The 25,220-nt window shown below is 33.5% G+C and overlaps 1 pseudogene; it reads right to left on the bottom strand.

Moving 5' to 3' along the window:
- Positions 1–43: 43 nt before the first annotated feature.
- LOC149155994 (DNA damage-binding protein 1a-like) lies at positions 44–21,470 on the bottom strand (annotated as a pseudogene).
- Between the last annotated feature and the right edge of the window lie 3,750 nt (positions 21,471–25,220).

Below are 25,220 nucleotides of genomic sequence, written 5' to 3'. Positions count from 1 at the left end.
CAAACAAAACTAGATGCCACGATGTTCGTAAATTATCTTTGTATCAATGTAACTTGTTCAGCTCTTCCACCCTATCACATAGCTCCTCTACTGTAACACCCATTGCAGCTCCAATTTCCTCCATCCTATTTCATTTGATATCAAGGAATGAATCAATCAGATCACCATACAAGAACCTTCTTGCATTAGTATTCCTCATTTTGTTGGTAAATGACCGCCATTCCTCGTGGTTGAAGCCCCCTACTCCTTTGATCACCTTCACAAGATTCATTTGCAACTTCTCAAGAAATTGGTATTGCTCCTCAGGTAGAGATGTGATCACACCAATAGCCCCATTTACTGTTGCAAATATAACTGTAGGGATCTTGTTGGATTTATAATCTGGTACACACATGACAAGAGATCCACGCCTAAATCGGTTAACAATATCCCCGAGGTGGTATTCCCCGACAACTTCCAATTTTTCCCCCTCTATTTCACTTGTAGCATCACTCTTTCTCATCACTGTAAAAAGATTGAAATTATGCTCTGCTCCTAGTTATATATCGTTATCTAGAATTGTAACAGAGGTCATCCAATTTGGATTGAAATCACGAACCCTCTCTTCGATAGCTCGTTCCTCGGCATGTATAACAACAAAGAAATGGATTTTATCAAATCCCTGACAATGATAAAATCTCCACGAGTCTGAACATAGAGTGCAACTATATGAACAAGATATTCACATTCACACTGCAACCCTTGTGAAGAATCATCAATGGGCATCCATTTATACAACTGAATCTTCTAGTTGACACTAGCAAGCAACTTTCCATTAAATGCATTCAAATTATATACAACTCCCTTTGTTTCCCTCCTAGTCACAAGTTTCAATTTCCCATCTTCAACCAAAAGGACCAGAATTCGGCCTTTGCTAGATTCAGACTCCTCAAGCAACACATAAGTTGTCCCCACACAATAGTAGACATTTTTGTCATTTGTAAATGAACAACTTACTATTGAGCATCCATTTTGATGCAGGAGCATTCAGCTCAACATTATCATTGTATTTTAGTAGACATATGGGGTCTTGTGTTTCACGGAAGTTGGTTTCCTAATTATTGAGTTAACGTAATTATTAAGAATTTTGAGTGATTTTAATGAGAGAAGCTAGAATAGGATTTAATTGAAAATAGTGAGGCATATTTGTAAATATTCTCAAATATAGGAGAATATGAGAGATTTAGGATAGTTGAGAGATTGAAGGATTTGAGAATTAATTGTAAAACTTAGATTAGGAGTTAGTTCATGATTTTTTGGATTGGAGAGAATCCTTAGGGATAAGGAAGAGATTTTAGGATTTTGTTGAGAAGCTTATAGATCTAAACCAGGAAATGGTTTTAGAATCCTTTTGTATAAATGTAAGCCAAAAAGGCATACACAGAGGTTGGTTAGATAGGTTAGATAGATAACAAGTTAGATAACTAGAGTGTGACTGTAAGCCTACAGGAAGCTTGTAAATTAGAGGCAATGTAATTAGAAGATGAGGCCAAAGAGGGACAGAGAGTACTATTATGTAATTATTGGTTGTATGTACATATACAGAGGTTTAATTCCAAAGTGTGTAAATGTGTGATTTGAATATGAAATGTTAAAGTTATGTATGAATCAGAGTATTCTGTATAACATATGTGTGTAGGCAAAGTCCAGGCGAATACACAAAGGAGAAGAATAATAAAGTGGAACGTAATGGATCGTTGAATCCATTCGAAGAACCCAAGTAATGGTTTGGAGCAATCTTGATCAAAGAAACACATAGAGTTAAGCTCAGGAGGAGTTGCGCAGTGAAACAGTGGAAGGACAGGAACCATTGAAATAACCGAAACCACAGTGAACGATTGAAGAATGGCATATAACCCAAATAAAGAGATGAACAAAGAAATGAAGTGTTAGTGTACAGGAGTCATCAGATTTGGAAGATCAATGCCCAGAATTAAGTCGCAGCAAAGGGAGGAAGTTGTGTCACATCACAACATATTATACTAGTGGGCAAAACCCGGCCGCAAGCGAGTTGCGATTGTGAAATGTGATCTTATTGTTAATCATTGGATTGGGTGCTCAAATCAATGGTGGAGGACTTTTGTTAAATATCGCATCGCAATGTTTTGATTATGAGGAATGAACCTTGGGCCACAAGGATGTGCGATATGCGATATCCGATGTGATTGAAGATTTGATCACATCGCAAATATCCCATGGTAATGTATTGGGCCCTTAGCAACTGCTATGAGTGGTATTGCGATATGCAATGTGAGAGGACCCAAGAAAGTATGGATGCAATTTACGATATTTGGAATCCGGGTTGTGTTATCGCATATCGGGTATAAAGGAGGAAGGAATGTTAGTGGATCTACGAGATTGTGATTGCGATAAAGCTAAGTCCTGAGAAACGTGCTAAGGAAGAGGAATCAAGAAAATGTATGGTTTATATATGTTTTATGTGGATTCTATTATAAAAGGTTTATAATAGTATTAAAGCACTAATAGTTGATTTGTGGGTTAAGCCTGTGTATGACCCAAAGTTAATAAAGGTTTATGGGGTTTATTTATATGTGCAGGAATTAAGGTTTAACAATGCGTTCATTAAAGTTATTTGCGAAGGTTATGAGGGTTAAACAAAGTCCCAATTGAAAGGATTGATGAAGGGCATGAAATGTAGTTAGTTTATGGAATTGTTTCCAGTGGTTGATAAATCATTCCATCGAGAATTAATAAAAGGGACCTTAACCATTATCTAATGAAGATTTGACCCGGTAGGTCATATTAATTCCTAGGGAAAAATGGTTTATGCATTTCAATATGCATACTGTGGGTAATAGAAGGGTTTTCCTCAGTCACATGTTCATAAACTTCAAGTGGGAATGATGAAATAATATCAAATGTTTGATCATCTTATAGTCGCACAAAATGCATATCTGAATCAACAGAATATTTCACACTGCAAATGTGCGAGACTACTCCTGATGCCAAATTCGACGAGGATGTTCTCCATGTGAAATTGTGTAGTTTAAATAGGTTAATTTAACCAAGAAAGAAATGTAGCTAACAGGAAACTGAATACAACCTCACAAGAAATAACTCAGGATTTACGTGGTAAAACCCTGACAGAGTGTCAAGGAAACATCCATGAGGCAAGGGATTGGAATCTCTCTATTCAATCAATAAGTGATTCTCCATCCAATAGTTAGGGCATTCATCAGTTTTATATGAGCCTCCTCAGTTACCTAAACGATGTTTCGGTATAAAAATAACTTGTTAATAACTAATACATTTTACCCAAATTTACATAATTAAACTTCCAACAAACTCCACCTTGACAACAATTTCCTAATCCTTTTCCCATGCCCATTCATCATCTTTTCTGCAAGCCAAGAGAAGCTAAACACCATCGTAGCTTCTCTACTGTAACTGGCTTTGTGAATATGTCTGCAAAATTCTCTCACGTGTGGACCTTTTTAAGAGCTACTTTTCTGCCATCGATCACATGTCTCAAAAAATGATACCTTACATCAATGTGCTTGGTTCTACTGTGATAAGCAGGATTTGTAGCCAAGTGAATAGCACTTTGACTGTCATAAATTATATTCACTTTCTCCTGCGTCCTTCCAATCTCATCAAGTAGACCCTTTAACCATATTTCTTCTTTACTAGCATCTGAAGCAGTTATATATTCTGCTTCGGTAGTGGACAACACAACTATTTCTTGAAGCTTTGACATCCAACTAACTGCTCCACCTGCAAGAGTAAAGATATAACCTGTAGTAGATCTTCTTTTGTCCAAATCACCTGCATAATCAGCATCTACATATCCGCAGACTGATCCTTCACTACCATTAAAGATGATGCAATGATCACATGTGCCTCTAAAATATCGAAGCACCCATTTCACTGCTCGTCAATGTTCTTCACCTGGATTTGCCATGAACTTGCTGACAACTCCAACTGCGTGTGAAATGTCAGGTCTTGTAGATAACATTGCATACATTAAGTTGCCTACAACATTTGCATATGGTACATGAGACATATACTGCTTTTCTTCATCAGTTCTAGGACTCAAAACTGAAGAAAGCTTAAAATGGGAAGCTAATGGAACATTATCAGGTTTCACATTATTCATACAAAACTTTTCAAGTACTTTCTCCACATACTTCTGCTATGATAACCAAAGCTTACAATTTTTCTTTGTCTCTGTGTATTTCCATGCCTAAGATATGTTTTGCTGCTCCAAGATCCTTCATATCAAATGTCCTAGAAAGATGAGCCTTTAACCTGTTGATATCTTCCATGCTTTTTCTTGCAATAAGCATATCGTCAACATACAAAGATAAGATAATGAATATGCCCTTGAAACTCTTGAACTATACACAATGACCATACTCACTTCTTATAAAGTTATGGCTCACCATGAAGGAATCAAACTTCTTGTACCATTGTCTGGGAGACTGCCTCAGACCATACAATGATTCCTGAAGCTTGCAAACTAATCTTCTGTTGCGACCTTGTACAAAACCTTCTGGTTGTTCCATATATAACTCTTCATTTAAATCACGATGTAGAAAAGTTGTTTTAACATCTAACTATTCTAACTCAAGGTTAAGTAATGCAGTTAGTGCCAACACAGTGCAAATAAAAAATAAGTTTTACAACTGGTGAAAAAATCTCATGAAAGTCGATACTTTCAACCTGAGAATACCCTTTTGCTACCAGTCTCGCCTTATACCTTTCGATACTTCCATCAACTTTCCATTTCAGTTTGAAGACCCATTTGCATCCAACAAATCTTCTCCCTTCAAGAAGTTCTACAAGATCCCAGGTATTGTTCTTGGCTAAGGAATCCATTTCTTCTTCCATAGTCGTTTTCCATTTTTTGCTATTTGTATCATCAACTGCTTCCTGATAACGAGAAGGTTCCCCATCTTCAGTAATCAAAGCAAAACATGAAGCAGAATAGTCATACCTTTTGGGAGTTTTTCTTCCCTTGTAGACCTTCTTACAGTTACTAGTTGCTGAACTGGTTCAGAAACTTCAACAGTTTTCTTTATATCTTCAACACCCTTTTCTCCAAAAGCTCCTTCTTCCTTTTGACTGTCACCAAAAAATCTAGCCTCCAACTGAACTTGTTGATTTGGCGATACCTGTTCCTGTTCAATTCTTTCAACATTTGATTTTAAAAAAGAAGATTCATCAAATGTTACATCTCTACTAATGACTATCTTCCGCACTTTAGGATCCCACAACCTGTATCCTTTCACTGCATAGTCATACCCAACAAAGACATAACATTTCAATTTTGGATCCAAAATATCCTTATATGTGAATAACCACAAGACTGAACTATCCAAACCTCTTCAGGAATTTTACAATTAATGGCTACTAAAGGTGATCTATTAACTAAATAACAAGCAGTGGATATTGCATCTGCCCACAACTCCTTTTGCAAGTTAGCATTGCTAATCATACTTCTGGCTCTTTCCATAAGAGTCGGATTCATACGTTCAACAACACCATTTTGGTGAGTATAAACAGCAGTTTTGTGTCTAACAATTCTTTCAACCTTATAGTATTGTTCAAATTCTATTGAAGTAAATTCACCACCATTGTCAGTTCTTAAACATTTAATTGATTTTCCCATTCTTTTCTCTACCATTGCTTTAAATTGTTTAAAGACATTGAATACATCAGCTTTCTTTTTTAGCATAAAGACCCAAACTTTATGGGAGAAATCATCAATAAACATTAAAAAATATAGAGCACCTCCATATGATACAACAAGAGATGGTCCCCATAGATCAGAGTGAATATAGTCTAAAATATCTTTACTATTACGATTTCCAGTTTTAAATCTCTATTTACACTGTTTTCCATACACACAATGTTTATAGAAATCCAACCTCAAAGATTTCAGATTAGGAAGGGATTTATGCTTCATCAATATCTGAAGACCTATCTCGCTCATGTGACCCAATCATTGATGCCATAGGTGAGTACCTACTTCTTCTTTTTCTGACACAATCATTGCTTCACTAATCTGAGTACTTGCTTTGAGTCTGTAAAGATTTCCAACCTTTCATGCTTTCATAACAATTAGGGCACCTTTAAATACTTTCAGCACGCCATTCTGACCTGTAAACTTATAACCATCCGAATCCAACACTCCCAAAGAAATCAATTTTTTCTTCAAATAAGGTACATGTCTAACACTAGTTAATGTTCTAACTACGTTATCATACATTTCACTCCTGATATTTCCCATCCCAACAATCTGACATGATACATTATTACCCATAAACACAGAACTACCATTTACATTTTCATATGAAGTAAACCAATTTTTTTGTGGACACATGTGATGAGAAGCACCAAAGTCTAACAGCTAGCTTTCAACACCCTCAGAGACATTACATGAAGTTTCATCTATGATACATAATTCTTCAGCAGATAAAACTTCGTCTATCATACTCGAATCAACCTGATTCTCTTCCTTCTTCGAGTTATCAAACTCTTGTCATTTCCAACAGTCTTTCTTCAGGTGTCCAATTTTATTGTAGTGCCAACATTTTGCCTTAGACTTATTTCCCTTTGATTTAGACCTGGAAGACCCACTTGTTTTTTCTCCTCTTTCCTTTGACCATCCTCTAGCTATCATGTCTTATGATGCAGCTATTGAATTACTGGATTTTCTTCGTACTTCTTTAGACAAGAGAGCTCCCACAACTGAATAAAATTTCAAATAATCAATGGTACTCACGCTGATTGAAGTTACAAAGTGATCCCATGATTCGGGTAGAGAACACAACAAGGTTATAGCTTTGTCTTCTTCCTGAATTTTAACTTCTATATCTATTAATTGGCATATAAGTGTACTAAAAACATTCAAATTTTCTGCAACTTTGAACCCTCCTTCATTCAACAACTTCAGATAAATTCTATTGGTTAACGACTTTGTCATATATAGTTTTTCCAGTTTTTCCCATAAACCTGAAGTTGTACTCTCTTCAACAATGTTGAAGAGAAATTCATCCGCCAGGCATAACCTAATCGTACTGAGAGCTCGGGCATCCAAGTCCTCCTAGTCCAAATCAGTCATTCTTGGAGGTTTCTTACTTACCCCGTCCAATGCCTTGTGCAACCCTTGTTGCACCAGTAAATCCCTAAATTTCAGTTTCCAAAGAGCAAAATTTCTCTTGCCGGTGAATTTATCCACCTCGAATTTTTCATTTGACATCTTGGCCATTTTTTTCCTCCTAGGGTTTCAGTATTTAAACTAGGGTTTATTTTTTTTGTTTCCCTTTCTTCAAAAAAAAATTTGGAAAAAGAAATCCCTGTTTTCTCAAACAAAGAAACTCTTCAACTATTTTTTTTTAATTATTTCCTTCAAATTAATAAAAATCCTTTGTGTTTCTTTCCTTCAAATTTTAATGAAAAACCCTATGATTTTATTTCCTCCAAATTTGAACAAATCCCTTTGTTTTTCTTCCTCCAAATTTGAACAAATTTCTCGAAAAAAATTCCTGGAAAAAAATTTCTCTCAAATTATTTAAAAAAAATACCCGGATCCATATCTGTTGATCAAAATCCTCTGGAAACAAGCAAGCCAGGCTCTGGAGCGCCTCCTTGACTACTCTGACAGCATACAAAGGCAACACACTTCCTTGTAGGCTCTGGCACAGTCCACACAGAGACAACCCGCACACTTCATGGCAGCGCGCACTTCAACGGTTCTTCCTCTTTGCTCTAGCACGCAAAGATTTCAACAGCTCTTGCACGCAGAGGTATTCTCAAGCACGCAACCCTCCAAGCCAACAAAAGCTCCACGGCTTCCTCCTCATGTGGAGAATACAGACAGAGGGTAGAGGGTGTGGTATTCACGCAAATAGCTGTGGACTTCACCTCTAGTCCAACGCAAATTGCTCTGGTCCATGCAGAGAGAAGACGGCTTTGGTCATCACATGTAGATTCCTTTCATACCGTTCCAGACTCCTCATCGTTCCACGCTCCTCTTCCTCAGCCTTTGGCAATATAAAGCAATGTGATCTGGAAGAGGTTCTAGTCTTTTAACACACAACACTCACAGCTCCGACTTCTCCAAGACATTCAACTCAACTAATCTCGCTCCGATACCATTTGTAGCTTAAATAGGTTAATTTAACCAAGAAAGAAATGTAACTAATAAGAAAATGAATACAACTTCACAAGAAATAACTCATAATTTACATGGTTAAACCCTAACAGAGTGTCAAAGAAACATCCACAGGGCAAGGGATTGGAATATCTTTATTCAATCAATAAAATGATTCTCCATCCAATAGTTAGGGCATTCATCAGTTTTATATGAGCCTCCTCAGTTACATAACCGATGTTTCGGTATAAAACTAACTTGTTAATAACTATTACATTTTACCCAAATTTACATAATTAATTGTCAAACTTCAAACAAATTGTATGAATGTGAAGTTTCTAAATCTCATCTATTGACCCAATAGTAATCATCTCTTCATTTGCAACGGCAAGGCCACTAGGAAATGCCTCTGAACTGAATGAACACATGTGATTAACTTCATTCTGATTCACATTTGTGTAGAGCAATTTCCTCTTGTTATTGTAAATCACTGTGGCCCTATCTGATGCTGCAAAAACATGCGTTGAATTCTTAGAACAAAAAGTGTGAAGATTGATAGCTTTAGTACCCAACTAAATCTTCTTTTTATCAGATAATTCCCCAATGCTCATATCTAATATAAAGTTAAATAAGTGCCCATCCCCAAGACCACATAGCAAGTAACAAATCCCTTCCAATCTACAGAGAAGACTAGACCGAGGGTGCACATTTTATCCAACCTTCAATCTTGTAATCAATTTCAGATGGGGTAGAGAGTAAACCCTAATGCTAGAGTCTTTCCAAAGACCAACAACTGCCCATTCAGTATGCAAAGGATCATCACCAATAGGACTTATATTGAGGCATGATACATCAAACTCAATGGCCAAATGTTTCACCTCTGTAAGGGAGCCCTCTCCAGTTTCCAGGTAGACAAGATCACCCGTTCTAGTGGCCAAAATAACCTGAGTAGCATTAGCTGTGGCTACAATTGTAGAAAATCCAGGGGTACTCTCCATTCAGTCAATAGCTTTCGAGACAGTGCTCCCACTAACCTCACAGAACTGTCCGTCACCTGAACAAGTTGGTCATGAATAGAATATTGGCAAAATAAGGAGTGAGCATTAGAGATCAATCCTTCAATATATGTTTCTTCCAGCTCATACTCCGATCAATTCATTTCAAGTATACGAGTCTCAGTAACGAAGCTGACAACCAGAAAAGTATGACCAAAATCCCTTTATGCCCTGAAGCTTTACTGATGCGTGGTTGTTGATTCCAATCCCACTACAGATTATATGAAGGGAACCATCCTTAAATGCTCTAGAACAGGTAAAAATTTGGCCGTGTGCTTGACCCACATCTACAACACAGAAGTTTGTTATAGGACCAATGTTTACAAATCTTTCCAAAACATCTAGATGTGAGCCTCAAACATCTGGATGCTGATGCAATTTAATAATTTGTGAATCTCCATATCTCGACCCTATATACACATGTCCACTATCTAAACAAGAAATTGTTGAAGCAACAGATGTCTCTCCTAAAAGTTCTAGCCTGAGACTAGTAACCCTTCTCCCTTCACGTATGATGACAAGCAAATGAAGAAACCCTGAGAGATCACCTAGAAGGTATCGAGAACCATCCGGATCAACTCTACCATAAGCATTAGTGATAGTCATAGAGTTGAGTCTGGCAGGGATTTGTGTGTATACAGAGGGACTGCAATAACAAATTGTCTCCTCACCAATGACAAGAACACCACCTAAAGGCATTGGAACTGGTATCAACATACCGGCACTACTATCCAAATTTACCTTTAACCAAGGCCCCAATTTCAAATCCCTGTTTCTTAGATCCACCACATATGTCTTGAGGTGCCTTCTCCCTATATAATCTTCATATAACACAACAATTGTAGGGTCTGGACAACCATATAAGAACTTGACATCTAAAACTTGAAGTTCCTCTGGACTGATGTTGAAAGACTCTTCAAGTTGTCCCTTGTTGTCCAATGGCATAACGTTTAATGCGGCAACATATAGGTGGAGTGCTATGAGCCTACAGTCTGGATCAATGCTACGCATCTGCCCATATTCTGTGGGACGCTCAATACGATTTGAGACATCTCCCAATGCCCTGCTAATAATTTCACCAGCCTGCGTGTCCCATTGAAGAATGCAGAATTTATATTTTTCTATTGAAAGGAAAAGAGAATCCTGTGAAGAATTAATAATACCTTGAGATTGTTGTTGTTCAAAAATGTTGCTTTCCTCATGTTCATTTGAAACATTTTGTGGCCCAATAAATGGATTTTTCAAAGGTATACCTTCATTTGTGGTTCTTGAAATGATATCACTTTGATTATTGAAAAAGTAATGCCACCAATCTGAATCAACAATATCAAAATATTCATATGTATATCTAATACATTTTTTTATTTCTCCTAGGCAATCAGAATAATTTATATCTCTATTATGTCTACATGCATTATGAATTTCAACAATTGATTGTAATAACAATGTATTTGATGCAAATATTGGATGATCTCGAATGAACTTAAAAAATGCAAACCTGATGACAGTGCCCATTCTGCAGTAGTTGAATACTTCTTGCCCTATATTAGTGTTTTCCCATCAATTTTTTTGATACGAAATTGATATTGGAAGCTAATGTCATTAAGTTGTTCAATGTATTTCTCCTCACCATGTGATCCCAGAATAAACCTTTGCATGTCAACAGTTTCTTCCAACACATCAAAATTAGGCTCTGTAATGTATGATTTATTAATACATTCAATTAATGATGGCAAGCTCCCAACATCCTTCCTCCTCATTGTGACTGAAAAACGACTGAACATCTAATCAATATGGTCATAAGTGTGCCCAACAAGAAGGAAACCATCCTTTACCTTCTAAAAAGTTCTCAATTCAACAAGCACGTTTAAATATCCAAAAACAATCTGATTTATGTTTTCACGACAAGTGTTGTCCAATTGTAGATACAAAACTTCCGGAAGATTACTAGACCAATGAGAAAGCACATCATGAATTATGGTTATTTTCATATTTGCATCATTATGAATATTTGGAGAAGTGAAGTATACCCTTCGCAACATTTTCGCATTGAATACCATACAACCAACCAAGTGATACTGAATAAAATTTTCCTCCTGTAAATTTTTGGGTGTTTGAACAAAATGTGGTAGAAGTGTTTTCTTCTGGTCCATACCATCAATTATCAAACCCAAATATTTATTTGGATTATCATAACACTTCTTTCGATGCTTATACAACTTTTTCCTTTCACTTTTTTGTTGTTTGTGATGCTCTTAAAGTGCTTTAACAATGGAGTCTACACAACATTAAAGAAAGTCATTAAGAATTACATTTTCATAGTTGATTACTATACAATTTTAAAATTTAAAGTTATGAATGCTTACCTCTTTCTAACCCTTCACATTTATCCCTTATTGATTTAAGAGAAGCACATGTACTGCAAATCCCCATCCTTGTCTTCTTAGGAATATAAACATTGTTGAATTATTTCTTCCATATCTTCACAAAATGTTGGTATGTAATAAATTGACCATATCCCTGAGCACCTTCTGCATATTCTTTGTGTAAGTTGTATATTTCACGTCTTGAGAAATTATCTGGAATATGTATTGTCTCTCTATTTGGCATACACTCTCCATGATTTGAAAATAAATCTTTCATCCATGACATTGCAGTATTTGATAATGGCCCAAATTGTCATTTATGACGTACTTATGAATAAAATGTGGGATCCTTTTCCAATTTTTCTTAGATTCTTGACAGACGAAAATTACCCATTGAATGAAACATTTTGAAAGCCTTTCTACAGATAAATAAAGACCCAATATGATAATCATAACCTAACAATGTAGATTGCATGCACCCCACTAAATATGAATTTTGCATGTTTTTATTCATTGACAAATATCCCTTCCTTTTCTCTAATGCAAACTTAAAATCCATATGTTTCCAAAATTCTTTTTGACAACATTCACTTGAAATGAGAGCGTTGATAGAACTTCTTCTCATCAGATATTCTGCTCTACCCCTTGTATAACTAGAACATCTTGGATTGATACGAAAAGGTCTGCTCCTACACCTCGATATAATACTTCCTGGCAACATCTCCATCATTGTATCATCATTTGTATAAGCATTTTCATCATCATTATGAGGAATCTTATCCTCACTATGATCATATGTGCTTTTGAAATATTGACTTCGAGGACATTCTTCATCTTTCCCTTCTTTAGTGCTACTCTCATAGTCCTTAGAATTAGGACTAAATGGAAAATTTGACTCAAAGTTTATTGGATATTATTCATCATGTGCGTTGCCATTGCTACTCTCATAGTCCATAGGATTAGGACTACATCAAAAATGTGACTCCGTACTTACTAAAAATTCTTCATCCTACCCTTCATTACTGTTGCTCTCATAGTCCTTAGGATTAGGACTAAGTGCTTCATCCTGTCCTTCATCACTATTTCTCTCATAGTCCTTATCATTACGACTACGTGGAAAATGCGACTCAATTTATTGGAAATTCTTCATCCTAGCCCTCATCACTGCTGCTCTCATATTCCATGGGATTAGGACTAAGTGGAAACCGCGACTCTTTATTTATTTGAAAATATTCATCATGATCTTCATCACTAATGCTCTCGTAGTCCATGGGATTAGGACTAGGTGGACACCGTGACACTCTATTCATTTGAAATGATTCACCATGTTCTTCATCACTGATGCTCTCATAGTCCATAGGATTAGGACTAAGTGGACATTGTGACACTCTATTCATTTGAAATTCTTCATCATGTTCTTCATCACTACTGCTCTCATATCCCATAAGATTAGGATTAAGTGGACACTGTGACACTCTATTCATTTGAAATTCTTCATCATGCTCTTCATCACTGCTTCTCTCATAGTCCATAGGAATGGACTAAGTGGACATCGTGACACTCTATTCATTTGAAATTCTTCATCATGCTCTTCATCACTACTACTCTGATAGTCCATAGGATTAAGACTAAGTGGAAACTGCGACTCTTTATTTATTTGAAAATATTCATCATGCTCTTCATCACTGCTGCTCTCATAGTGCATAGGATTAGGACTAAGTGGAAACTGTGACTCTTTATTTATTTGAAATTCTTCATCATGTCTTTCATCACTGTTGCTCTCATAGTCCTTAGGATTATGACTAAGTGGAAGATTTGACTCTCTATTCATAGTGGAATAATTTACGTTATATTCATCAATATGAATAGAGTTGTTACATGATGAAGATGTTGATGCTTCACAAAGTGAAACTTCACTATCAGAAGAATCTATGCCTTTCAAACAGAAGAGGTTGAATGATACAAATGCACTCTCTCCTAATAATAATATATAACTTAAATAATGAAAATTTCCCTCCAAAGATTTTTGCTGAAATTTTTACCTCCAAAAATTTTGTTTCATGTATTTTACTCCATAATTTTCTTCTACAATTTATTGAAAAATTCTAACTAAAATTTTCTTATGAAATAAATATTTTAAACTAAATCTTTAACTTAAAATTGTAAACAAAATCTTTTACCTAAATTAATTTTTTAGTTAAACTATATAATATTAACTAGACAATTGAATGTTTTTTTTTTTTTTTTTTTTTTTATATCTTATAAAAAAAATCAATCCCACATTCACCGTGTAGTAAAACAATTCTGTAATATTCACTTTATCATAATTTACTATATTGCCATAACAAGAATTATATGTTAAAGTCTTTATAAAAACAAATTAATCCCACATTCAGCATGCGGTAAAACAATTCCATAATGTTCATTTTATCATAGTTTCCTATATTTCCATAACAAAATTTACATGTTAAAGTTTTTATAAAAAACAAATTAGTCCCATATTAACCGTACGGTAAAAATATTCCGTAATTTCCGCTATAAAATAAATTTCATTATCACTATTCCTCACATCACGTCAATTCGAGGTTCGTTAAAAGACTTGGAGCGAATATGTGGACCAGCTACATTGCTATCAACAACATATTCAATGGAAGATTATCGCATTTGAAAGGTTAGTTTCCGTTTTGTTGTGTGCAAGTTTTAAAATTCAATAGGTTTAACAAATTTTATTTTTTTTTGAAATAAAAAATTTAGATGAGACTGATTTACCCATTACGTCTGCAGTGGGCATGGTGGGCCTGATCGTGCTCACTGGAAGCCCAACGGGCCTGTGGGGACGCCCCACCCCAGCGACTTGATTCTGTGAATCAGCCCGCCACCCCGGCTTGCCGTTGAGCCATTGGGGTGGGACAGGGGGCTGGGTGCTAGCTTCCCCGCCCCACCCTAGTGGCCCAAAGGTTGGCCGGGGTGGCGGGGATGGGCATCTGGGCACAATCAACCCACCAACTCTAGAAAGTCATTGAGCTGCGGGGGTGGGGCAGGATGGGGCTGCACGATTGGGGTTGTCGGGGTGGGGCGGCAGGGGGCTGCATTTTTTTAGGTTCTTATTTAAAAAAAAATTAAAAATTTAAATGGTTATGTTCTACAAAATTATTTATCGTTTATCGTTTTGTTTGTTAATTTAAGCTATTGTTTTTTTTAATTTACTGATTATATATATGTGTATTTTTTTGTAGGAAAATGGCATCAAGGAAGATTTCTATGAAGCATTCTGGACCAAAGACTACTAAAACTAAAGGTGGATCCTCAAAAAACACTATTGAATGAGCCAAACTTGAGCTGATAGCTACAAATCTATCAAGTGCCTCAAACGATAAGAAGAAAATTTCATACTGGAACAAATTAAAATATGTGAAACTTCCAGCGAATGTATGGTATGTGAAAGAAAGAGAAGGTGAAGATGTCCAGATATATCTATATGTTGATATACCTAAAGAGAGTGGAATTTATAAGGTGTTGGGAAAGGTCATAGACATGTGTTTGATACCGGACACTAAAGTTGTTTATATACTTACAAAACCACCCAAGTCACATGACAAGATTAAATATCAGTTATCATATTCATTGTATGACATGAGAGAGGTATCTACAAAGTTGTCTAAACAAATCGTAAATGAGATTGCACAAGATATCATAAGTATTGTTATTTATATTTGTGTTTTGTGTTATTGTAACTATCTTATTATAGTTTTATAACTTAGTTTTTATTGGCATATGATATTTTGTTTGAAATTCTTTTGTTCAAAGTCTTTCAATTATGTTGGGAGGCATTCATTTCATAGAGAAAGATATTATGAATGTTGTCAGCAGTTTTTACTCAGGGTCAGAAGAAGATATGGAAAACAAGCAAAAAGTAGTAATTCATGATGCTACAAAACTACATCCAAGGGATCAGAAAAAAATCCCTCTAGTGGATAAATCTAGAAAAGGTAGACAAGTTACTTTTGAAGATGAGGAAGTTGAAACTGACACTGAAGAATATGTTGTCATTACAGAGGATGACATTGGAAATGATGTTAGAAGGGAAAAGAGCCATAAAAGACCAAAAGTAACAATGCCTAGGAATGTCTATGTTCTAGTTAATGATGAGAATGTTAGGAGGAAGAAAAGTAAAGTTGAACATTCTCAAGTAGTCATTACCAACAGTGAATATCCTAGTGAAACTTCAAAACAAAGCAGGGAAATCACTACAGTAGGAGATGATTTAGAGGACGAAATTATAAAACAAAACTCCATTCAACAGAACTTGACAAATAAAAACTTAGTTTAGGGTGGTCATACATTTTAGCTTAATGTGAGACAAATCTATAAGACAAGGGAAGGACAATGTAAATTTCAAATCAGAAAGCCACACCACCTGCATGTTCACAACTTGAAGACATTGATGAGGTACAATCCATATGCTCATGTGGTTAATTATGTTCGTCTTGTTGATCCAGTTCAAGTTCCCAACAAAAAAGCATTTGATAAGTCAAAATGTTTTGAATACAATTATTATGTGCTTAGAGGGAACCATTTTGTAGAATCTCAAAGGAAGTTGATGGAGGAATGTCACAATAACCCATGTTTTGAAACAATGAAATGTATTATATATGATGGTTTATGAGATACAGAAGCAAAGTTATTGACATGGGATCATAATTCAGATAATGAATATAGGATGTATATGACTTTCATCCAAAGGGTTAGACTAATTCATAGTGAATTTGTAGAAAAATGTGGTGGGGATAAGATAAATGTTACTGTAGATTTCCGAAAGGAATGTTGTATGGAAATAGGCTATCAAATTGAGGAGAAAATAAATTCAAAAGGAAGCATAATAAATACTCATATATTCAGAGGTATTAATAACATTTTCCAGTTGGCACTTAGAACTGGAGAGATATGGGAATTGATTAGTGAGATTTTTAGTATGTGGGAGAACATTGGCATTAAAAACCAAAAGGTCAAAAGGACTAAACCATTGATATGTAGCAACAGTACATGAGGTCCTGAAATGAAGCAGCTTCTAGAAGATATGACTATCACGCCTTGGAGAGAAATGTAAGGAGTGAAGGATGAAAAACCTTTCAAAGCAATATTATGTCGTGTGAGGTTAGTGGAATTATCATTGGAGGAAATGTCTGAGGAATTTCAAAAGTAAATTTGTTGAATTATTTTTACTTATATCTAGATTATAATTTTCTTTTAAATATAACATGTTGTTCTTGGTAGTATTTTCTATACATATCATTATATTAACTTTTTTTTACTTTATCTATTCAGTCACAAATTTTACATGAAAATATAAGAAGAAATGGTTAAATTGTTGAATGAAGATAGTTGGAATGATGTTGTATGCAACTATCCAGATTCAAGTTCTATATTAACACTAAAAGATTTGTATCTTGCATTTAAAAAGGTATGTTGATTTATACATTTATTTTTATTCATCTGTATACTATTTTTATTTTATAACTTATACATATATTTTTTTATTTTATTAAAGATGATTAGGGATGCAAATGGAGCACCAAATAGTTTCAGAACCTTTATTGAAAAATTAAGATCAAAAGACTGAAGAAGCACCATCTTAAGAATGTTGAACTTGATCCAACTCTTACTCATTTCATTTGGAATGGGCTTGAAACTATTCAATATCAAGTAATACAAGGCGACTATGAATACATTGCTAAACTCATACCTAAAAGGGATTATTCCCTAGTTATTGTAGATATTCCCCATGGTTTTAATATCTCAAACATTGACTATGATAGTGAACCTTATACTTATCAAGCTCTTCATAAAGTGGTTGCGGGATTTGTAGAAGTCACATCATCACCATTATGGAGATTTGTGACATTTCATTCAGACACACAATTGGCAATGTTATTGTCAACCTTCAAGGGGGAAAAAATTCAAGGATGCAGCTTACATGGTAAGATGTTGAAAATTTATGTTTGATTAATTTTAAAAAATTCATTTATATACAAGTTAATTGAACTTTTAATATTTCATGTTACAGGGAAAAGTCAAATCTTCTTAACCATGAAGATCAACTATTTATAAATGATTGTGAGTTCATCCATATTGATAGTTGGGCAAAAGATGATAGCTATATGTCTATGCTTTTTAATTGGGTAGATGGAAAGATGCATAGCCAAGTATTGGTTTATGATGGTGTTGTGAAAAAACTAACATATGAATACAAAGAAGCAAAAGGAGAGATAGTTAACATTTATCAAAAACCACAGTCATTGATTAACTATCTTATAGACATATGTTCAAATGAAGGAGATTGGGTTCTGGATTTATTTTATGGCTCAAGTAAGTTTTGTTATATAGAATTGAATTTCAATATCTTATTTCTTAATTTATATGTCATTATACTAATTTAATTCATTATTTGTTTTGTGCTCAATAATTAGGTACAAAACTACCATGTTGCCTACAAAAATGAATACATTGTCATTGAAAAAGATCCACTATAGTGCAAATTTATTCTGCAAATAATTAATGCTCTTCAATTTCTTCCAGATGCAATGCAAGAAGTTGGGTTGAAGAAAGGGGATTTTAGTGAAAAACGTGTGTCAAAAAAGGTAAAGGAACCTCAACCACCATTACATGGAATGATTGGAAAGGAACATATTGGGATATTTGCAGACACTATAGATCCATTAAAAGAGGAAAACGAGAAAAATGAAACTGGAAATATTGTGGGAGAAGGCGATGATGAAACTCTAGAGGATGAAGAGTTTGGATTACGTGATATTGTTGATTAAATTTAAGTTATGCTTGGAAATCGAACTCATTTTTTGTAACAATTAATTAGTTATACTTGTAATGTTTTTTAGTTTGACATTTTATGAGAACAATAAACATTCAATTAATGTTGTTATGTGTTCAATATTTGTATTATGTGATTTTCACTTTAATTTTTATATGAATCATTATTTTTTGAAAAAAAAAAGTGATTATTATTATGTTTTGACATGAAATTTATTAAAAAAAACTATTATTTAACCATTTTTTTTAAATTTTTCCTATAAAAAATCGTAATTTTGACATGTCATTTCTAGCAAAAAATTATCAAAATGTGTAATTTTTTAGTTATATTTATGTTAAAAATGGTTATTTTTATGTCAATTGTTAAAATTTTTTTTTTTTATAGAGACAATTATTTGATGTGCATTGATAAAATAATTAACGATATATAAATATGTAGAATATCAAAACTTTAAAATATCGACCTTCTTCTTTAACTATGCAAAAAAATAAAAACTTCACTACAAAAAACTAAAAATAAATAAATGAAATAAAAACATGAAAATATGAATAAGAAGACCACTTCAGAAATTGTTAAATTTAGAAAATAATTATTCACATTTAATACATAAGAAATTTTAAAGTAAAAAAATAAGTCTTTTAAAAAAAGGACCTGATGCAGAATCAACATTTTTTAAAATCAACATGCAAATCACTAACATTTTAAAAGCTAATGTACATAAAAAAATTTAAAGTATAAAAATCTATGCAAAAAAAAAAAATGTTTATTCTGCATCACCACTTTTCAAAATCCGGTCACTTTTTTGTTACCTCTACGAAACTGGTAATTGTATCAGTTCCCGTTTCAAAATTTAAAATGTTTATATATATTATCTACAAAACGTTTTTAGTATTATTTAGGATAAAAGGTTGAGGTTTATCTCAAAAATAATTATAGCCTTTTTGCTTTTCAAAAATAGTTATATCTTTTAAAATAAATTATGGTTTTTTGAGCATAGAACTCATGGTATTGTAACAAAGCCTATTTATATGTTAATAATTTCCACCATAATGGGGATGAATCTCCATGGTTAAGAATTTTGTCACATGTTTTTTAAGGTATATATATGTTTATTTTTATAGTTTTTTTAATATTGGAAATGTAAGATGTATGTAAGTGATATTTATTATGGATTGATGCCCATCAATATTTACCAACCATTTAATTTATATGATTAGGCTAGTTGTTAGATATTTGTATGTCTTACTCTTTTCTAAAAAAATAATATCTTATAGTTAAATATAAATTTATTTTAATTATTTATTTGTAATTTTGCTAAAAAAAATAGATATTTATTTTTACAAAATTTAAAATACTCAAAAGAGGGTCATTGATCTTGTGGTGGCATTAGAATTCTAGTTTCCACTCAAAATGTGTTTTTTGAAAAGTGGTTATTTTGGAAGTGAATGTTGGTATTTGCTTGACTTTAGACCTATTGGTATTTATTGACCATTTAAATTATATGTCTAGAATAGTATTTAATAAATAAATAAGTTATGATAATATTTATATTGAGTATGCGTGTTTAAATAGATATACATTCACATATACATCTATCAAATATTGGAAATTATATACCTACAATAGTATTTAATAAATTACTAAGTTATGATAATATTTATATTGAGTATGTGTATTTAAATAGATATACATTCACATATACATCTATCAAATATTGAGAATTATATACCTAGAATAGTATTTAATAAATTAATAAGTTAGGATAATATTTATATTCAGTATGTGTATTTAAATAGAAATGCATTCACATATACATGTATTAAATATTGGGAAAGTCTTTAACATTAGCTAAATTGGTCGAGTTCCCATAGCTAAAGCACCTTTCCCTAATAGGAGGTCACAGAATCGATGCTCTTTGACGTCTCCCTTGGTATTAGGCTCTACTAATAAGCCAACACCATGTGATCAATTTACCTCTCAAAAAAATCTATCAAATATTGGAATCAACTGCTACTAATAAGTATTGGAATCAACCCCTACTAATAAGTGAACACCATGTGATCCGTATTGGAATCAACCCCTACTAATAAGTCAACATCATGTGATCCTATCAAGTGGAATTTGAAATGAACCCCTATTAATAAGTGAACACCATGTGATCCGTATTGGAATCAACCCCTACTAATAAGTCAACGCCATGTGATCCTATCAAGTGGAATTTGAAATGCACCCCTAGTAATAAGTCAACACCATGTGATCCTATCAAGTGGAATTTGAGATGAACCCCTACTAATAAGTCAACACCATGTAATCCTTTTATATGGATCTGCCTAAATATTTTCTCAAAAAAAATCTATCAATTATTAGAATCAAATATTTAATATGTAAATTTTTAATTATTTAATTCTATTTGATATTTTAAAAAATTTACATTCATAACTCGAGTTTAAATATATTTAGTCTCTTTAATATGTTAAGGAGTGAAAGACTAATTCTATTATTAATTATTTATTTCAATTATGGTTTTATAATTACATCGAAGGTGTTTCTTTTTGAATTGGTTCACCACCAACCATTGTCTACTTTTTTGTTTTCCACTGTTGATTCCAAAAAACATCTGTAATATTTTCCACCATTCAATTGGTTAAGGCAGGTTACCGCACCATGTTGACCATACTTCATCTTCATAAATTTCGCTCTTGGGTTGTGTGCTCGGTGTAAGACTTGTTAAAGTTTTCCGTCCATAATATGCAGCTCTTGATGAGCTCCTGGTCATCAGGGATGCAGAATTCAAGAAACAAGCATCTGTTACTTGCCACCAATAGTAACTTGTTGAGCTTGTGAAGAAAATGGGGGCACATGGTTCCACAAGTTACAGGGGATCATCTCCACTCCACAACGTCTTGTCATGTCCTGTCATCTTACAATTGCAGCAAAATGTGCTGGCAACGAGACGTGTGAATCAGTTCAAGAACATGATGGCTACACTTCTGGTCGATCCACACGACGCTCAGAGGGGTTATGTAGTTCACATAGTGTCCAGAGGAGAACGATGGGAATCCCATCTTATGCTTTCACGCCATTTTGGATTGAAGTCGTTGGAATCTTCTCCCCCATAGTTCATTGTTGTGATGAATGGCGAGTACCAGAATCCACACAGGCATGCCCTTCCGAAAATTCATATCACCCACCATCACGTTCTTGAATGCCTGTCTTGGCAGCAACGATGCTGGCATGTACAGTCTTAGTGATTCGTTCAGTATCATTCCTAATTGCATGCAATCAATAATCCAAACCTATTTAGATTACTATGCATTTTTCAGCAAAAATTACAGTAGTGCTACAATATCAAGCCAATCCCAATTCTGATCTCGAATTGGAATTAACACCACTAGGGTCTTGAAACCATTTTTATATTTTTTCACATAAAATATCCACTCACATTGAATATAAAATTGTGGTTGATTTGATTATAATGTGGTTTGGAAGAATTTGAGCTGGGATGCTAATCTTACAATTTTGAGCTCAAGGAGATGAGGGGCAGTTGGGGGATTTCCCTGCCAAACTTCCAAAGCTTCATCTCGGGATTTTTGTGCCATTCGGAACTAGAGATTAAAATAAAATTGTTTAATGAAAATCGATATTATATTAAAAATAAATTTTTAAATAATTTAACATTATAATCTTAATAAATATTTTATGATCTAAATTTAATTAAAATACTTCATTTTTTATTGAAAATATTTGAGAAACTATATATATATATATATATATATATATTTATAAAATACTTTCTCTCATATATATATAAGAGAAAGTATTTTATATTTATATATATAAGAAACTATTTTATTAATATATAATTTAAATTTTTATATTAAAAAATAATATATATTTGCAATAGTTGTGAGATAATTATTAGCTGAAATTTGTTTTTTTAATATAATATTATTTTTGTTACATAATTAATTTAAAAAAATATGTTCGTTTTTGGTTGATGGAGGGAAAGTGAAAAAACACACATATTTGTTTCCATTTTTTATTTTATATATATATATATATATTATTTTTTTTTTTTGTAAATTTAGTGCATAAAACTTAATTATAAAGAAAATATTGGAAAAACAAAGGTACTTTTCATTAAGCATAGAATATGAGAATCTTTGTTGCATACAATTTAATTGTAAAAGTGGAAAGAAAAATATAAACTAAACTTGGCTAAGAAAGTTGGATAAAATATAAGGTATACAATTGAGAAGATTTATTTTTTAATAATATTATTTTATTTTTTCTATTTAATATTAAAGTTGGTTTATGAAGAAAATAGTATGTGAAAATCATAAAAAAAAGGATAGAAATGCTTTTTAAAGGGAAGAAAAAGAAAAAATTAATAAATAAATAATTAAGAAATCATGATCCAATAAAGAAGTTTGTGAAGGACATTTTTATAGTGAAGATATGTTTTTTTAGAGAAACACTTTTATTATTCATGGGCACAAAGAAACGCAATGGGCATGAGGCCATGGTAATAATTATGTGTATGACACCTCACAAGTCTCTCCTGTGAGCTTGTAAATTGGTCATGGGCTCTCTTCCTACTAGTGCTAAGGGGTTGGAAGTAAGTGGAAATCAATTTGGTAGATGTTGATTTGAGGAGATAGCCTCAAGTCAGTCATTAGTGAAAGCCACACATCTCTTGGAGGAAGAAGGCTAAGCATCTTCGACATTTAAAAGTTAGGAATGTCAAGAGATAACCAAGTTAATCTTTGAAGAGTTAAAAAAATCATCTTCTAATCTCATAATAGGGAAAATATGGAAATATAAAGTGACACTCAATTTTAGGCTTTAAGAAGTCAAATCACCCTTAGAGATATCATAATCATCAATTAAAAATCTAAGTTATGATGGTTTGTTAATTTCAAGGTTAATGAGTTGAAGCAATGAAAAGGCTCTCACCAAATTGAATCAAGCTCATATTTTTCTTACTCTATAAAGGATTTGGGAGCACGATACAAATATCTAAGTGTGACCAGTCTATGTGTTTCCCATCCATCTAAACTTGTATATCATTTTCAACACATGAAATATCATTGAAACAATGAGTGGGGTTGTGCCAAACTATGCAAGAATGATATCGTGGATCACTAATCTCATGGCATGATATTTGGGTAACATTGTAATAAAAAGTCTCTCTCTATCATGTTTTGATCCACACTTATAATCTCCATAACTCACACCCGTACAAGAGGGTAAGTGTGACCAATGAGTGAAATAAGTGGATCTTCAATTGAATGTCATGAAATGGAAGATCAAAACATTGTTTTGCAAGAGTGGTGAGAGTAACTTATCCCTTTCTTCATTTAACATCTATCACTAGAGTCATGATAAAAAAAATATGGAGAAGAGGGCCCTCAAATATACATATGACAAGGCCACCTATGTAAATAATAATAACGATGTATGTTTTTTTTTAGGGGTCTTAATGACCATGAGTTTTGTTTTCAAAAAATCAACTTGAAGCTAATGAGTGTCACAACATGAGCTAGGATGTTAGCGTGTCTCTAAAGATCCTTCATCAAGTGGGACATGAGGATAACTACAAATAGGAAAAGACTAATGAAATAGTAAGAAACTATTTGAGGTACTCAATGAATCTAATGTGATTGCATATAACTCATCAATTTAAGGTCCAAGAAGTGTAGGGGGGGTCGATAGCCTTGTTTAGCTCTTATAGTACAATGGATCTCATTTATCTCACTAATGTTCATGATGTACTTTGCATACTATGGGCTTGTGAAGTGTCATTACATGCAATACCACCAAGGGTGCAAGACCCAAAGATACCTTAATCCTATGAGTTAATAAGTGCCAAGGGATCCTGTCAAATTCCTTAAAAAATAGATGAGGAAATAATATATTATACCTTTTTTTTCTTAGCCTCTTCAATTTCTTGACACTTGTGACAACCCACTACCTCATATTTCATAGTGTAGACACTTGATATAAGAAACCATTGGCCAAAGGATAGAATGATGGCATCAATATTTGGTAGCACAGTCACCCATTCTGGTTCTAAAACATCGAAAGCTTGAATACTCCTTGAGGGATGCCCTCAAAATACGCCCTCTATGGTTTTTACTACATATGGTGACCAAATTACCATCAATGTAAAGTTATACGACGCAAAATAACAATGCACAATGATATTAACTTCATCCTTATATATGGTTTTAAGATGTTCTACATGCACAAACTGAATACAATTTCAATTGGACATTAAAGCCAATAAAACCATATGAATATAAAGACAACAACCTTCCTGTTTTGTAATGGGTTTCTTTGATGTTCAAACATACATGAGAAAGCATACACAATAGATATTGTATTTGATTACCATTTGCCTCTTCTTAGTCTATGCAATAATTGTTCTGATGGAGTCCCTAAAAATCAAAAGAAACACAGACAAAAATTGTGAGAGATTTAATAATCACTTGCACAACCATAGATGTGATCAACTCTGTTACTAGATTCACCACACTAGGGTGGAAAAACCATTTCCGATCCAAACCAGTAACATGGAATTGTCATATGGCGCAAGAAACAACACCAGTAATTACACCATTTCCCCAAAAACTGTAAGCCATAAAATAAGTAGAAATAAACCTCACAACTGAAAGCCAAACAAGAAGTAGAAATAAACTCCACAAAGTGAAAGCCTTCAATCAACGAGTTCAAGTACAACTTGTAAAGGCTCGCTATTATGTTTATCTTAAGAAAATTGTAAGTATCAACTTTTGGATTTTTCTTAGCTTGGA

The sequence above is a fragment of the Pinus tabuliformis genome, chromosome 9 (genome assembly GCF_031772625.1).
Source record: "Pinus tabuliformis cultivar Carrire ecotype Pingquan chromosome 9, CPIR1, whole genome shotgun sequence".
NCBI classification, from domain to species: Eukaryota; Viridiplantae; Streptophyta; class Pinopsida; order Pinales; family Pinaceae; genus Pinus; species Pinus tabuliformis.
The sequence above is the reverse complement of the archived record's forward strand: the minus strand, read 5'-3'. Positions and strand labels throughout refer to the sequence as shown.